The 16,768-nt window shown below is 35.9% G+C and overlaps 1 protein-coding gene and 1 non-coding gene across 21 annotated transcripts in view; one reads left to right on the plus strand and one right to left on the minus strand.

The window, feature by feature from the left end:
- RBFOX2 (RNA binding fox-1 homolog 2) overlaps positions 1-16,768 on the minus strand; it is a 393,928-nt gene that overhangs the window by 122,762 nt on the left and 254,398 nt on the right. The window contains exon 1 of one of the 20 annotated variants that reach the window (XR_013179268.1): positions 9-5,692. The exons of the other annotated variants lie outside the window; for them this stretch is intronic. The gene's annotated coding sequence lies outside the window, so the exon portion shown is untranslated. Of the gene's footprint in view, positions 1-8; positions 5,693-16,768 lie in introns of those variants that run through there. 20 annotated transcript variants of the gene reach the window in all.
- Positions 5,693-5,883, plus strand: LOC143643079 (U2 spliceosomal RNA). The gene has a single exon (XR_013156120.1). It is a non-coding gene; the product is annotated as a U2 spliceosomal RNA (small nuclear RNA).

The raw sequence follows: 16,768 nt of genomic DNA on the forward strand, positions 1-16,768 counted from the left end.
AATCTTACCTGAGTTACCATTTTCTTTTTCTCCATAAACCAAACAGAATAGATGATAAACCCTCCAAAGCAGTCGTGCTGGGGTATCCTCCACAGCTTTCTTTTCCACCCCCCTCCCCCCCCCAGTCTAATTATTCAAAGGTGGGGAATTTATCTCCCTTTATCCCGTTTTCCTCTTTTCTTTCTAGTGTTTCTTCCTTTCTTTCCTCTTCCTCTCTGGCAGTCTCTCCCCCTCCTTCTTTCTCCAGCTCCCTCCCATATCTCAGGCAGATGGCTGAAGGAAGCCCCACCCCTGAATGCCTAAGGTAATTAATCAGAGTACAGCCCCACCTCTTCCTCCTCTCCCCACCCCCTCCGAGCGAGCTGACATCTACCAACTCCAGAAACAGGCCTGCTGAAGAATGGCAGTTTGGTGTGCGCTGTGCGCACGCGTGTGTGTGTGTGTGTGTGTGTGTGTGTGTGTATGTGCGCGCGCGCGCGTGCGTGTACATATGCGGGGGGGTAGGGGGGAAGAGGGAGGGGCAGGCGCCATGTGCAGGCATATTTTAAGGAGTGAATATCTGCTGTGGTGGCATTAATTATATGGCGCTGGGAGCATTCATAGCAGCATACCATAGTTAATACACTGATTTAAAAGATTCCAGCAGTAAATATATAATAATAAATCAAACAAAAGTTTTTTTTTAAAAAGCACATTTTCATGATGTACAGCTTATATAATTGGTGGATTTAATGAAAGATTTGAAGAAGTGAAAAGCTGTTGAATGACCATTACTGAAAGGTTTTTTCAAGGAATGAAAATATGCAAGAACTTGCTTGTTCTGGACGACCAAAGCAGTCTAAAGACTGCAAAGGATTAAAAGAGAGGAGGGAAGTAATTTAAGGGCTCTTTTTTTTCTATTGTAAAAAACCTGGGAATTCTGAAAAAGGTCTATATAAAAATAACTGCTTATGAAACAAGACTTCGAATTTCACTAGAAATTCTGGTAAACTGAAAAGTTACCCTTTTATTCTCTAGCCTTTAGGGTTTCAGTCTTCACTGAAAACAAATAAACAAAATAACCTATCATATATGCACTGGAAATCTGTGTCATTATTGTATTATAGAATGCTATTGCTATGGAAGGTTTAGGAGAACTCTTACTGAACATAAGCGTTTCTTTAAAGTTCTCTCATTAAAAAGGCATAATGGAAAAAAGCATGAAAGATGTGGTTCAGTTAAGAAGTCTTGGTCTAAGTCTTAATTCCGCCCTATACTACTAATCTTGGAAAAAATTTTAACCTCTGAATATAAATTTCATAATTGAATCACTTTATATGATTATTAAATATCTAAATAAATAATTTGTATGAATGATTGATGAGACTATGATTTTTAGCATGTCTTAAAACTTAAGATTTTTCTTTTTTTTTCATAGTCCAGTAAATAGGAACCCCTTTAAAAGGATTTTATTACATTTTTAGTTGCATTTATTGTGATATAATCTCTAGCGGATTACCCAAAGGGCAAAGATATTAATTACAAAATTAAGGTTTCTATGTTTTAAATAAAGGTATCAAAATTTAAAATCACAAATCACGTTGTGAACACATAATTTTTCATCTCCATGAGATGACAAAATGCATAACCAGTCTTTTAAAAATGTACTGAATATGATATTGACTGGGACACTGCCAATGTTATATCATCATGTCCTCATTCCAAATTAACAATTATTTTTAACAATTCCAAAAAGAGTACAGGAACTACAAAACAAGGTATAATGTGGAAAAATTGATACCATCATAGCTATTAAGTGAGCTTACACTTAATAAGATACACTTAAGATACAATGTATCTGGGCCTTTATAAATATCTGTATACTTTAAGTATAATTTATAAAGTATGGGATCTGCAACCATTAGAAAAAAATTTTGAGAAAAGGAATAAGATCAATGCTAGGATTGTTCTTGTTTAACATATTTATAAGTTATTTGGAAGACAGAATATACACTACTTGCTGAATTTACAGCAAGGAGGAAATAAAATGCAATCAAGTGTTTTTAAACACAAAGAAAGCAGAAAATAGGTCCAAGTTTCACTGGAAGCAAGGGCATTTATGGGACTTATGGGGAAAAAAATCTTAATCATATTTATGGGATAATTATTTGTGTTTTCAGTTATAAAAATGAAATAACCCCCCAAATCACTATATATCATTATTTGAATCCACTGGTCTATTCTAATACTATGGGGAGAAACGCTAACACATTCAAGCAGCAGGAAGGATATTGGACTCTCCTTCTCCTCACCACACACCCATGCTACCCTTATAAATCTAACACTACCTTGAGGCTTGTGTGTCAGTACACTTTACAAATCATGGAAAGGGACAAGGCCCTAAGGAAAGCTGTTTTTAAAAAGACAAATGAAGGATCCTCACATGAATATTTTAGGACTAGAACACAGGCTTCCTGAGACCCAGTGTTCATATCTACATTTGCAGTGCAGGTAATAGGCTTATAGAATTCATTACCACAAAAAAATTGTTGGCATGAGCTAAAAATTAAAATTAAAATGATTTTTAAAAACTCAGTGAGTGACAGGATTTACACTGAATGTTGGACAAACACCAGGATATTTTGAAGTGCGTTACTGACTTTAAAGGCTTACACTATAGAGGACAATTTGCTCCCTGGTACCCAAGAGACAGCAGTGAACAGCCTGGTTCTGACCCAGCAGAAGAGCGGCTATCTCCCAGTAACATACTATGGAGAAACTAATTTCAGGCCGTTTGGGGGAGGGGATGGGGGGGACAGTAGGTGAGAGTAGCAGGCAAATAAACAATAAGAATGTCAGCTAAGGACAGAGGCCACGGCTACTTTCATGGTTCAATCCCCAGCTTCCATCACTGGAACATGGCAGAAACTCAATAGGGATTTGTTCAATAAAAAGATGAAGGAAGGGTACATAGGGAGTTTAGTGGTTAGAATGCCAGCCTTCCATGCGGGACACCTGGGTTCGATTCCTGGTCCATGCAAAAAAGATGAAGGAAATGGGATGTTCTCCTAATTGTCCAAATGCCTTGATCATTTCCTCAATGTCTCATGTAATCCCCAGAACTCCAGCTTCCTTTCTATCATATCACTCAACTGAAATTTATTTTATTGAAGTTACCAAGGATCTCAGATGCCCAAATTTGATGAACATTTTATAACTTCTTTGACTTAATTGTGGCAAATGGAACTCCCTCCTTTAGAAAACGGTAATTCTTAGCTTCAAATGATACATTTGCCTGATTTTCCTTCTTCCCTGCCCACTCCCTTCCTCATTTTACTCTTCTTCCTCTGCCCAACCTCTACATGTTGATGTGGCTTGTGATGCCACCTTCAGACCTTTTTACTCGCACCAAAGATTCTGAACCTAAGCTACTTCCTCACACAGGCACCCTGGCAAAATCTGTTTTCTTACATATATTTCTGTGGAGAGAGGCTCCACAGCATTTGTCAGATCCTCAAAAGGGTCCATGACCTCAAAAAACAATGATGTAAATGCATTTTCAGCAGATAATATAACCCATTTCAATTGCTTCAATTATTACCCATTTATCCTGATGACTCCCCTAGATCTCTCTCCTGAACTCCAGATCCAAATATCCAACTGACAGATAATGGGTAACTCCTTTTCGATGTTCCACACATTTCTCTAATTTAAAGGAGCCCAAAATTAAATTAAATTTCTTAAAATCTACTAATGAATGCATTCAATAAATATCTTTGTGCTTACCACGAGCCAAGCACCATTCTGAGTTTTGGGGGAAAAAACAGGAATAAAAAAAAAAAAACAAACCAATATCCCTATATGTGTGAAGCTTAGATTTTAGTACTCATTCTACCATATTTGTTTTCTTGGTCAGGGGTTAAATTTCATGGCACATAAGATAGCTACTGCTACCTGAGAACTTACCATGTGACCATTTCTCACCAGGCAATTAAATATATTAGCTCAATTCAGTCTCTCAACAATGATGAGATATTTTCATCTCCTTTTTAGTGATGATGGAACTAAGGTTAGGTGAAGCTAAGTATCTTGCTCAAAGTCACTCAAGCTAGCAAGCTGCAGAGCCCAGAATCAAACCCAAATCTGACAGAAAGCCTGGTTCCTTCTAAAAGGATAACTCAACTCAACACCATACGAAATCAGAAGTTTTTTTATTTTTCTGGACTCTCCTCATTCCTTCCCATCCTCCTCACCACAAATTCAATTCTGACCCTCATTATTTTGTATGTAACTTCTGACTTGTCTCTCTGCCTCCAACCTAAAAACTGTTTCCATTCAAGGTTTCATTACTGCTAGAATGGTTTTTCAAAATGCACATCTCACCACGCTACTTCCCTGATTAAAACCCTAACTATTCTATTCCCCACAGCCTACAGGGAAAAGAAAAATCCTAACTCTAATGCCCCACGTTTCAGTTTTCTTATGTTCTTACTTTCTTTAATAAGGTCTTCTATCTGGCAAATTCATGTTTTTAAGGCTCACTTCAGGGATCCCCTGCTCTAGAAAGCTTTTCCCGAACCTACCAGCTCTCAAATCTGGGTTGGGTATGCCTTATCTGGTACATATTTTCCTTAGTACTTAACCCACGGTTTTTATAACCGTTGGGGTTTCTCCATAGCTATGACAAGATTGTGAGAATCTGAGGATAGGAATTATGTGTTTCATATCATATTCCCAGTTCCCAATCCAGTCCCTGAATACATAGCAGAGACTCAATAAATGTTCACTGAAACCAAACAATAATAGTCTTGATGGCTATTCTCTAGCCATATATTTATCCACGCACAGGTTTGTAAGAATGAGGAGGAGTATTTATGTTGCTATCAAAATATTACAAAAGCACTCTTTATTTTCCAAGGGAGTATTGAGAAATAAGTACCATCAAATTTTCAAATGTATAAAATTACCCCAGTATCTTTAAAATTTCAAAAAAAATGAAGCTAAAGGAAGATGTACAAAAAAGAGTGAGAGAAAGACTTCATTTTCAACTTTTTTAGAACAGTTCAGATTGTAGACCAAATACAAATAAAAAAAGGGTGGGGGGCCCTCACCATTTTAGGTGGTCTTGATCCTCACATAGATGTGATTCAACTTCCCCACCTTCCACCCACATACCAGCAATGTTATAAAAACAAATCCAGGAGTCTGTGACTAGAAGGCATGACTTGCTCATACTTTCCCAAGCTGTCTCTGACACCCAAGTGAAAATCAACATTAAAGGGATGGCATTTCCTGCAATAATAAAAACTTGTTAGTATGAAAGCTCTTCACAGTGTGCCCCCATACAATAACCCTAAGTATAAATAACAATTTATATCTAATAGATATTTAATGCCTTCCCAGAAGGATATCTAATACAACATCTCAATATCCTTTAATGCAATATTTCCTCTAAATAAATGAAGTCAAATTATAATTAATTCTATTATTTCCCTAGCTTCTTTTCTCTAGTTTAAGCACTTTTGTTATACAGAACTCATTCTAGAAAAAAAAAAAAAAAAAAGGTGAGTGCATTTAAGGTGCTTTAGATTTTATGTGCTTATAAAACACAAATAAAAATCCTCATATTTTTGTCCCACCAAATCAAACCTTCAAAACAAGAAGACAACTAATATATACTTAACATAGGTGAGGCCTTAAGAATTAGAAATTAATTGCTTCTCGGCCTTTTGGCTAAGATCAAGTGTAGTATCTGTTCTTATCAGTTTAATATCTGACACGTCCTCTATCCGAGGACAATATATTAAATGGATTTTTGGAGCTGGGAGATGGAATAGGAACTTGCTCTGTTCACTCCACACATAGACCTGGTATTGCAGTACTTCCAGGAATGGTGCACATACCTCGGGGGAATAATAAATGTATAAAAAATTAAAAAAAAAAAAAAAAAAGAATTAGAAATTACTTTATAAATTAATATCTTACTTCGGGTAACTTATTCTTTTATCTTTAAAACATCTCAACTCTATGTAACTACGCTAATATATATGTACTTGAAATTATGGATAAATTCTCTGTATTCGGTAAGAGATTAAGGAAAAGCTTCTCAGACAAATGTTAAGGTAAGGGTTTGTACACAAATTTGTCAATAACCAGATTATCAAAATAAAACATGACTAATCTGTGAAAACTGAAGTGTGCTATTTCTCCAGTACTAAAATGTGCCATGCCTCTATTAAATTAACTGGAGACTTTGCTATCTGGTTCACAACCATTTTCCTGGGCTTGGCATAGTATCTGGCACAGAGTAGGGACTCAAAAAATATTTAGTAAGCAATGAACTAATTCAGAATGAGAAACTGAGAAATGCATATTTCCCTGCACATCAAGGATATAGTGCCACAAAGAACTAGATAGCATGTGGTTGTCCTAAACCCTCTCACCAGGACACTTAGCTACAATCCCAGTAATATAATATTCTGCTTCCTCTTCCTCCAAAAACCCCAATTTGCCACTGAAATGATCGTCAGTGCCAGTGTGTTCAATAAGTGACAGTTACGTAAGATTGGCTAAGGAAAAACTGGAATAATAGGCATTAGGATAACCCTAAATTGGGACAACAGTCACATTTTAGCCTTTCAGTCTGAGGTGTCAAACGTTCAATCCAAAAGAGTGCCTATAAGGATAATTTCAGGAACAATTTCTCAAATAGATTTTTTCTGGGCAAGGAGACTATATTCATCGTTCCTTAAATCGTATCTGGCAAGCCCTTATCTACTTATTCTGCATGTATACTAAACTGATCTTGCTCAGATTTGTTTTGAACACTCTTAAGACAAGGATGATTTTATTAATAAGGACAATGAAAGGTCAAGTACCTAAAATACTTCACTGCCTTCACTGTTGAAGAGAATTCATTTTGTTTCATTATTTCAATTCTAACAACTCGAGAAATAACTTTGAAACCTAAAACCTTTAATAAAAAAAACCCCACTATTCCATCATATCCTCAATAATTTTCATTTCATAATACATTGGTGCGTAACCACAAACATTATGCAATGGAGCTTTGATTTACTAAGCATAAGGCTATAACATAAACTAAAAAGAACATTTTATAATCATAGTTGAGGTAAGAGTTTGGACAGCAAATAATCACCTACCACTTGTTTATACATGCCTTGAAAGAAAAGTGTTACCTTAAAAGAATTAATAAATGAGACTGTAAAACAGTTTTGGATTCCTCAATTTAAAACTATCAATCCCATTAATTTTCCTGATGTGGTGGAATAGAGTGTGCACCCTTAATTTTAACATGCTACACTTTTTAAACTACCTTAATTTCAGATACAATAAATCTACTAAATGGAGCAACGCCAAGAAAGTATGGTTATAAATACTGAGCATTACATTTACCAGTACTAAATCTTAATGACCAGAAACATTTTGGGTGACAAATTCACCTTATTTAGATAAACATAATTTCACTGCAAAAGCCTTTACTAAATCATGTTATAGTCTCTAAACAAGGACTTTTTGGTCCATTCACAATTGGGGGTGTGTGTGTGGCAATTTTGTATCTCAAAAAAAAAAAATTCTCTATGCATTATAATTCTTTTTCATATATCTCCAACACATCAGACTTCTTTGGAAGCACCTTTACTTTCTCAACTTTTTCTTCAGACAATTTTACTTATACATCTGTTATTACAATCCCCCTACTTTGCTAGTTGGGTCTTAAACATTTACTGTCCACAGATGTTTCTCTTCAAAAGTACACCAATATTTACTTGTAAGAAGTTTTACTTATAATCTAGTATCAAGAAGCTTCCAGCTCTCAGCTGTTACACAGACCATCTATTGAAAAGTCAGTAGAGAATAGTTCACAGATACAAACTATACAAATATAGCAAAACCTCATTATGGTACATATCATATACTTTTAATCTGAATAATTCAAAATAATGGAATCAGCTATACAGATAATATAAAACATATGATATTATAGACCAATGTTCAAGAATACAGTTAATTGAAGAGAAACATAACCACATTCCCTCCCATTTGACTCCAGCAGCTTTAGAATGAAAACTCTTGAGTTTACTCTGGAAAGCCTACCCAGCTGGCCCAATTGAAAACAACTTGGTTTAGCCTTTATTCTCCAAATTCCTAGTTCGCTCTTCACTTCCTCTAACTCTATTCATTTCTGTCTAACTTTCAACTTTGGTGCTAATTCTTAGAGAAATGACAGTTTGAAAGAAATTAAGGACCATGTAAAAACAAACTGAGAAACCAGCTAATATCTATAATCCAGAATCAATTTTTATTAACCACTTTTACTCTCCTATTCTAGGTTTTCAGCACAATCCGTAATTCACAAATTCGTGTCATATGCAAGATTATCTGGTCTAATCCTTTCATTTTACATACAAGGAAACTGAAGTCAAGAAAAATGAAGCTATTTGAGTATGAACATGAAGGTAGTAAACAATATTGCTAGAATTAGAATCAAATTCTTACCTTCAAGTTCACTAACTATACTGCTATTAATTTAAATACAAATAAATATTCAGGAATAAGCTTGATAATGGGCTAACATTGTCTGATTCTAGATTACAAATTAATAACTAAGATATACTAATCCCATCACAAAATAGTTTAGCATATTTTGTTAAGTATGGAAAGAGTAACCTTTATTGTATATTAACTTTATAAAAAATACAGCAACAACATTTAGAAACTGCCACCTGTGCAGTTTCATCTACCCAAAATGAAATCTAAAGTTTACTGCAGTAGGTAGTTTTGCTATGTTACATTTATATGTCCAGCTTCACTCTATTTTAAACACGCTCTTCCTCAGATTCTCTCTCATCTCCCTCTTTGCCGCCCCCCTCTCTCACACACACACACACACACACACACAGAGGAATCTCTCTGAAGTCTCAGAACTTCTAGAGTTGAAAGTCAACTGCTCCTGCGGAGCCCTCAGTACTGTCAAATTCAAACCTCTTGATACATGCAGCACATTAGGAAAAAAACTTGGGAAATCTAGGTCCTGAGTAGTACCAGATCAGGAGACAGAAATCTTGCAAGAATTTTTCATCCGTCCAAAAAACCTTCACATCAATCTAATAGCATCTTAAAACCAAGTTATAACCCCTAGCTTACCTGGACAACCGGATATTGATAATCCATACAATATACACCATACATAGCAAAAAGGAAAAAAATCTTCAGATAAAGCCAGTACAAAAAATTGTTTAATCTGGCAATCCTTTCCAAAGGAACTAGGTAGCACCAAAAAAATCCTTGGCTCAGTGTTCCAGTCTATGTAGAAAGGTATGCTGGCTCAGCTGATGAAGTTGGAGTTTGGTTCAGACCTGGCTTCCACCCCAACAGCACTACAGAGAAGAGATGTTCAGGAAAAATAAAAGTTCGAACTGAGTTATTACCTAGAGGCTGAAAACTACACTATTGTTAACAGTTGTTTTAAACTGACAACTCCACAGAAACTCAAGAGAAGGACAGCCAAGAAGGGAACACCAGCTCCTTAAAGTAGCACACAAAAACAGTAGGAAGCACGCCGTATCCAGAAGCGAAAATGATATATATGTTCCAGGCTTTAAATGCGTCAGAGAGAATGCTCCCAATCCAGGACATGGAAAGGCAGATGGGCCTGGTTATTATTTCTCTACTCCTCCTCGGACATGAATATGCGCGCACACATGTGCGCGCACAACACACACTTAGCCTTCTCACTGTCTCCAGCAGAGACAGGTGTTAGGATTAACAGTTTAAAGCCTTTCTGCCATGGAAAGGAATGGGAGAAAAAGAGAAGTCACACTGATACATGGAGTAAAGGGATCCCTTTCATGACATTGTATGTATCTGTATCATTTAACACCTTTCTGTGCTTTAATAGAGACTATGACAGCTGGCTGGATCAGCACTAGAAAAGAGGAAGGTGGCCCCAACACTGAGGCAACATGAGTCCACTGGAGGCTTCTGCTATGCAGGCTCTATTCTCTCAGCTGTTCCAATCAAACTTGGAAGGATTAACTCCGGCTGCCTACAAAAAGGTGGGGGTGGAAAAGTCTTTTCAGAAAAGCCAGTTGCTCTTCCCCTTTTGGGAAGCTGCTATACCCACACTACCATTATATACAACACACATGTGCACGCATATTTCTTTAAGAGATATTAAAAGCAGTAACAAACATGGACAGGTGTTAAGGTAGTCTGACAAAGTCCAGCAGGTTAGAGTTGGCTTTCAGAGCCTTAGTGGACCTTCTATAATCAGAGCACTTCTCAGTAATTCTTAAAAATAGGACATAGAGCAAGCAGTAAACAAAAATAGGCACTTAATAAGAGACACACCAATTATAACCATTGCTCCTAAGAAACTCCCTACTTGGAACAGGCATTGAAAATGATCAATGATTCTAAATTAGTTTCAGAGGATATGACCCCTTTAATCTTGGAGAGTCAGTAATATCATAACATGCTTTAGTAAGACTAAACTGTGAGGATTTAATGCAACTGTGAGGGTATTTGTGATGGTTCATATAACTACTGCCCCATCCCCACTCCGTCCCCCCTGCCAAAGTGCACTTTTTCTCTTTTTTTTTTTTTTTTTTTTTTTGAGAGAGGGAGGAAGGGAAGGAAAGACAGAGAGACGGAAGGAAGGATAGAAGGAAGGAAGGGAGGAAGAAAGGGAAACATCTTTAAACATTTTCTTGTTTTATTGTATTTTGTTTGTTTGTTTGTTTTTTACATGGGCTGGGGCCGGGAATCGAACCGAGGTCCTCCGGCATGGCAGGCAAGCACTTTGCCCGCTGAGCCACCGCGGCCCGCCCACTTTTTCTCCTTTTATGGACATTGCAGTTTATTTCAGGATTGCCCAAAAGAACTTGTTGTCTTTTTTTTTTTTTTTTTTTTCAGGTGCATGTTCCAGAATCAAACCCGGGTCTCCTACATGGAAGGCAAGCATTCTACCACTGAACCACCTGTGCACCCAGAACTTGTTCTTGAAGAGTCAAATTGGCCTGAGTATATGTCTAAGGACAGTCCTTTCAATTAAACATTTACTTTTCATCAGTTCTAAGTTACTAGGAAGACCACTACAGTATACTAGATTATCTTCAGATTGCTGGTACTGATTCTAAGTGTATTACACATGAGGGACAATATTAAATCTATTCAGTATAATTTTATGAACATCTATTACATACAAGTTACTGTGCTAAAAAGTGAACAGATGACCAAGACAATTCTACTGTCAAGCACTGTACAATTTATGAGAGAAATAGACTAAGTGCATAGGTAAAACCTAAAGGCAAACAATGTGATAACACAAAACTAAACGTTGAAAGTAACTTTCCAAACACTGAATAACATTTTTTAAAAAGCTGCTTCTAATGAACACTTCTATAGTGTCCCTTTCCCACCACTAAAACAATGAGACCCAACTTTGTCATTTCTTAACAAAGACTGTAAGAGCCTCATAACATTTTAGAGCTGATTCCCCATATAGTAAAGGCTTATAATAGACAGGCTAGCTGTCCTCTGCATGGCTATTAAAACAGGAATTAAGAAATAACAAAAGGATTATTTCTGTAATAAAATTGTACATTAAATTTCCTCTTCTCCAGTTAATCAAATGATCTCCAATCCTCTTTCTTACTGAACACTGTGTCATTCCCCCTTATTCTATTTCACCTACAGCAGTGCAGCAGTACCTGCTACATATATAACTGTTTATCTTAAATTACTATTAAATCTTCTAAGATTCCTCTTAATATGAAGACTGGGAAATGATGACACAAACTTTGTGAGTTAAGCTAGCCCTTTCCAATAACTGGTGAATTACTCATGGAAGATGAAATTTCCAACTGGGACTGTATTTGAGATGGCAGATTGTAATACAAATCATAGAACTGACATGATTTAAGCTTGAAAGTGGTATAATATGTAATCCTGACAGCCTGTTCAATTTCTGGAGATTTAACTTCTTCTTGAGGATAAATTTATACATACAGGGTGAAAAAATACAGATATATTAAGTGATAAAAATAAATTGTGGAGTAACTTGTAGAGTATAGTTCCATATTTGTAAATGAAATTATATGGGACATGTATGTACATATCTGTGTACTTATATATTATATATGTAAATTACATATATAATTTATAAGTTTTATAAAAATATATATGGTATATAGATAGTTTAGGTATAAGATGAAACCAACATTTTTAGGGGGTGGGTTAGGGAGTTTGTTTTCATTTATTACTTTAGAGATAAATTTCTATTATCCAAATATGTTCAAATTACATTTACTGCTCCTATAATGTCTCTTTTAAAAAGTTTAAGGGAACCAAAACAGATTTTACTTTCAGAAAAGTTCTTCAGAAATTAGTAATATTCTCTCAGGCTCTAATTGATATTATCACACTTGCTTTTTCTAATATGATAACTATAAACTTTCCTTTACGACTGGAAGATATAGACTCTAAGCAATCTTAATTATCTGCCTACTTAGAGGCTGCTGAAACTGTACCCAAGTCTAATTTAAATAAAAGCCCTTCAGAAAAATGGCAAAATTATTCAGTATTATTCAGTATTTGAACTCCCTGCACTTCATTTACCATTTCACCCATCTGTCTATAAAATATTTTAAATCATTATAATTTAAAGATTGATAATTTAATAAAACTAAAATTCTAAGAAATGCTTATACAAAGAAAGACAAACTTTTTGCCTGGAAGGCAAAGCATACTACACAAAATCAAACTACAAATGCTAGGGTTGAAGGGGCACTCTCTATCATTATTTCAGAACTTTTCCCATTACCAAAGTAATTTTAAAACTAGAAACCAAAAATGAAAATATTTTCAACTCAGAAATTACTACTAAATGATTCCTTCCTCAGAACAGACTAGATATTTCCTTTAAATTTCAAACACTATTACGTATTCTCTCAGATAAAAATTCCAGAAATAAAGACTGATTTTTCACAAAAAGCTCAGAGATATCTGCTAACAATGCCAATTAATACCATTTTTCAAAGCATACACTTTGTATTAGTATAAATGTTTTTATAGTATTAAAGTTCTATATATCAATTAGAAGCATGAATACAAAAAAAAATGGCCTTTAATGTATATTTCTGTCCATCTTATTAGCAGAGATAGGCATTCCAACTCATTTTTCAACATAAGCTTCAACACTAGGCACATCTAGAACATGTCTGTTTAATACTATGACTATCAGAGACAAACAGACCTAATGATATTTATGAGTGAGATACCTAGAATTCATCCTGAGATTTTTATCATTTAAGTTTTGCTAAGGTAAAGCAAACAATCTACCATATCAGTCTGTGCCAGAGGACATGGTCAGTGACACTTGGGCTCTCAAGACTTATCAAGGAGTAAATAACTTCAGTCTATCATCAAATTTACCAAAAACATTTGAGTCCTGTTTTTCTTTATATTCTCCTATTTCTCTTTTCTTCTCTACTTTTCCTTCCTTTCTGACTATGTGATAATCTTGCCAAAAGTATTCAAGGATACTGTTTAAGATTACAGGGACCTCTGCTCTTAAATTTGTGTTAGTAGCAATATTCTTAGATGGTTCCAAGGACTGTTATGTGCTGCGGCAATACAGAACTTCTAAAAGCAATAGGGCTTTTAAGAGTGGAGGGAATGGGGGTGAAGAAGATATATAGGTATGCAAGCAAGACTCATTTATGAATCAGCTGACCAGTCTACTTAACTGTGGGTAAGAGACAAATGACAAGTAGGTGTAGGCTGGAATCACTTCATGTGAAGGACCCAGAATATCAAGCTATGCATTTCAGACTCCATTTTAAAGACTGCTCAAGAGGGAAAGAGTGCTACAAAGACAGCTTTGTGAAAATGGCTCCAGTGGTTGCTGGAAGGAACAAAAACAAAAGGAATAATAACCTGAAGACAGTGAGGTCAATTAGAGGCTACCATTACAATAGTCTACAGATTAGCAATGCACAAACCACATATAAGCAGTAGGAATAAAGAAGAAGGTATAGATGTAGGAGACATTACAAAGACAATGTCCACAAAATTGAACACTGTCCACATATGGAATATAAGAGGAAGTGTTTCATTAAATGTAACACCACGGCTGTAGGTCTAGCTGACTGGCCAACTATGATAACTGCTAAAATAGGGAAATCAGAAGCATGAACTGGTTTAAAGTTATGGCAGGACAACCAATAGAAAATGTCTTACAGGCACTCAGATGTGGGTGGAAGCCCTAGAAGAGAGGTCAGGATTAGAGACGAAGATCCAAGATAAGTGTGGGAAGATCAGCCAAGGACAAAATGTTGAGATTTTTCTCACACGCTGACTTAGTCCACAATAATTATGAACATCAACCATGTACTCCAAAGAGAGAGAGAGAAAGAGAAAAGAAGAGAGAGAAGGCAGAGGGCTGAAAACAGAACCTTGAGGAAGACTTACTTCCAGAAGGCAGAAATAGCACAATGGATAAAAAGAATAAGCAGGATATTGTACTATTCATAAAAGACAGAACAAAGAAGACATCTATTTCCTTCCTTCTATCCTGTATCCCTTACACTAGGGAAATTAATCAATAAACTGATGCCAGAGATGAATATATAACAATGTCAAGCAGGAATACAGAGAGGTTAAAAAGAATAAAAATTTAGAAAAGATGAATGAATTTAGCAATAGGATATCAAAGAAGTTTTCAGAGAGCTGTTTTAGTAATATGACTGACAGGACGGCATTAAAATTGATAAACCCAGTTTACCAATTGGGTTTTTTTCATTTTTTTCATTTTCACTGAAATGAAAAACAGTCAGAATGCCTGCCAATGAATTTTAACAAAGCTTTCTATCTTGGGATACTTATTTGTCTTCCAACTGGCAATAAAGTACAAAAACAACTATTGATACATTCAACTACTCACTGTTGCCTTTATCAAGGTGAATTCTAATTTTTATTGCTTTTTTGCCCATTTCAAAATATCCAAATCAAGGCCCACTTGAAATGCCAACTGCTCCAGAAAGCACTTCCTGATTATTTACAGCTAGAATTTTCCTTTTCTCTGAATTTACATGCTACTTCATCTCTAGTTGACTTACAGCACATACTACTTTCTATATGTGTTCTATGAATACTTGTTTTATCTAAAAACAAGAATTAAGCGAATATCTTTTTACACAGTATTTATCTATGAGTATATGACATGGGAGGGTCTGCAATGACTTAAAACTACAAAACAGAGACAAATGAATTAACCAATACATGTACAGACATCCCCAATGTATTAATTCAGTCAACATTTATTCACTCAGCCAAGACATCTTCAGTATTGCGTGAGGTCCGAGGAATAGGAAAAACCCTCAGAGAGGGTAGGCCACAGTGGCTCAGCAGGTAGAGTTCTTGCCTGCTGTGCTGGAGACCTGGGTTCCACTCCCAGGGCCTGCCCATGCAAAAAAATAAAAATAAATTTTAAAAACCCTCAGAGAGCTCACAATATAGGGAATATAAAGTAGAAAACAATAACCACCAAACTACCATTTGATAAATGCAACACCTATAATAATGTGGCTTGGAAGAAAGTAAATAAAGGAAACACGGCTGCTGCAGACACCACTGCCACCCACGCCAATGCCATCTTAGAATTTCTTAGGGTAAGCAAAACAGGGAGGATTTCACAAGCAACTAATGCTTAAAATGAATTGTGAAGAATTACTAAGAGTTTTCCAGATAGGCTGGGATGAGAGATGGAATGGGAATTTTGAGGCAATGGAACAACACTTCATAATGCATTTAAAAAGCATGGTATAGGGCAGGCCACAGTGGCTCAGCAGGCAGAGTTCTTGCCTGCTGTGCTGGAGACCTGAGTTTGATTCCCAGTGCCTGCCCATGCAAAAAAAAAACCAAAAAACAAAAAGCACGGTACACATGCAAAGCCATACTTCTGGTTACTTACACAAAGGTGACCAGAGGAACGTACCCTCAAAATCAAGTCTATTAAAAAATATTCATAAGAGTTCTACTGATACTATGAGACGGTATTTAGTCTTCTACATTGATGGAAAGATTATTGTAGTTTGATATCAGGTAGTGTTGGTTTTCTAACTTTGCGTTTCTTTTTCAAAGCCATTTTAGCTATTCTAGGTCCTTGGCATTTCCATATGAACTTTAGAATCAGCTTGTTAATGCCTATAAAAATCCTGCTGAGATTTTGAATGGGATTGCACACTGACTCTATAGACCAGCCTGGGGAGAACTGATACAACTAAGAATTCTGAGTCTTGTGACCCCTGGACACAGTATATCTCTCCACTTCATTCTACTATTCAGATAAAGGTTTTTAAAGATTATGACTATCTTTTCTCTATGCATGTACTGAAATCAAATGCTGTACCTGAGGTTTGTGATAACTCACTCTCACTTTTCAAAGGCCACTAAATCCCATAACACAGTGTGCCATCAACAGATCAATGGAACTAAGTACAAAATTCAGAAACAGATCCACACATATATGGACAACTGATTTTCAACAAAAGTACAAAGGCAACCCAGAGAGAGAAAATAATCTTTTCAACAAATTGTACCCATATACAAAAAAAAAAAATTGAACCCAGGTCCATACCTCATACCATTTACAAAATTTATCACAAGATGAACCACAGATGTGTTTTAAAATATACTGCTTTTCTGTATGTTATTTTTCACCAAAAACAAAAAAGAGTCGATTGTGATGACAAGTGCACAGCTA

Source organism: Tamandua tetradactyla, chromosome 7 (assembly GCF_023851605.1).
Source record: "Tamandua tetradactyla isolate mTamTet1 chromosome 7, mTamTet1.pri, whole genome shotgun sequence".
Lineage (NCBI taxonomy): Eukaryota > Metazoa > Chordata > Mammalia > Pilosa > Myrmecophagidae > Tamandua > Tamandua tetradactyla.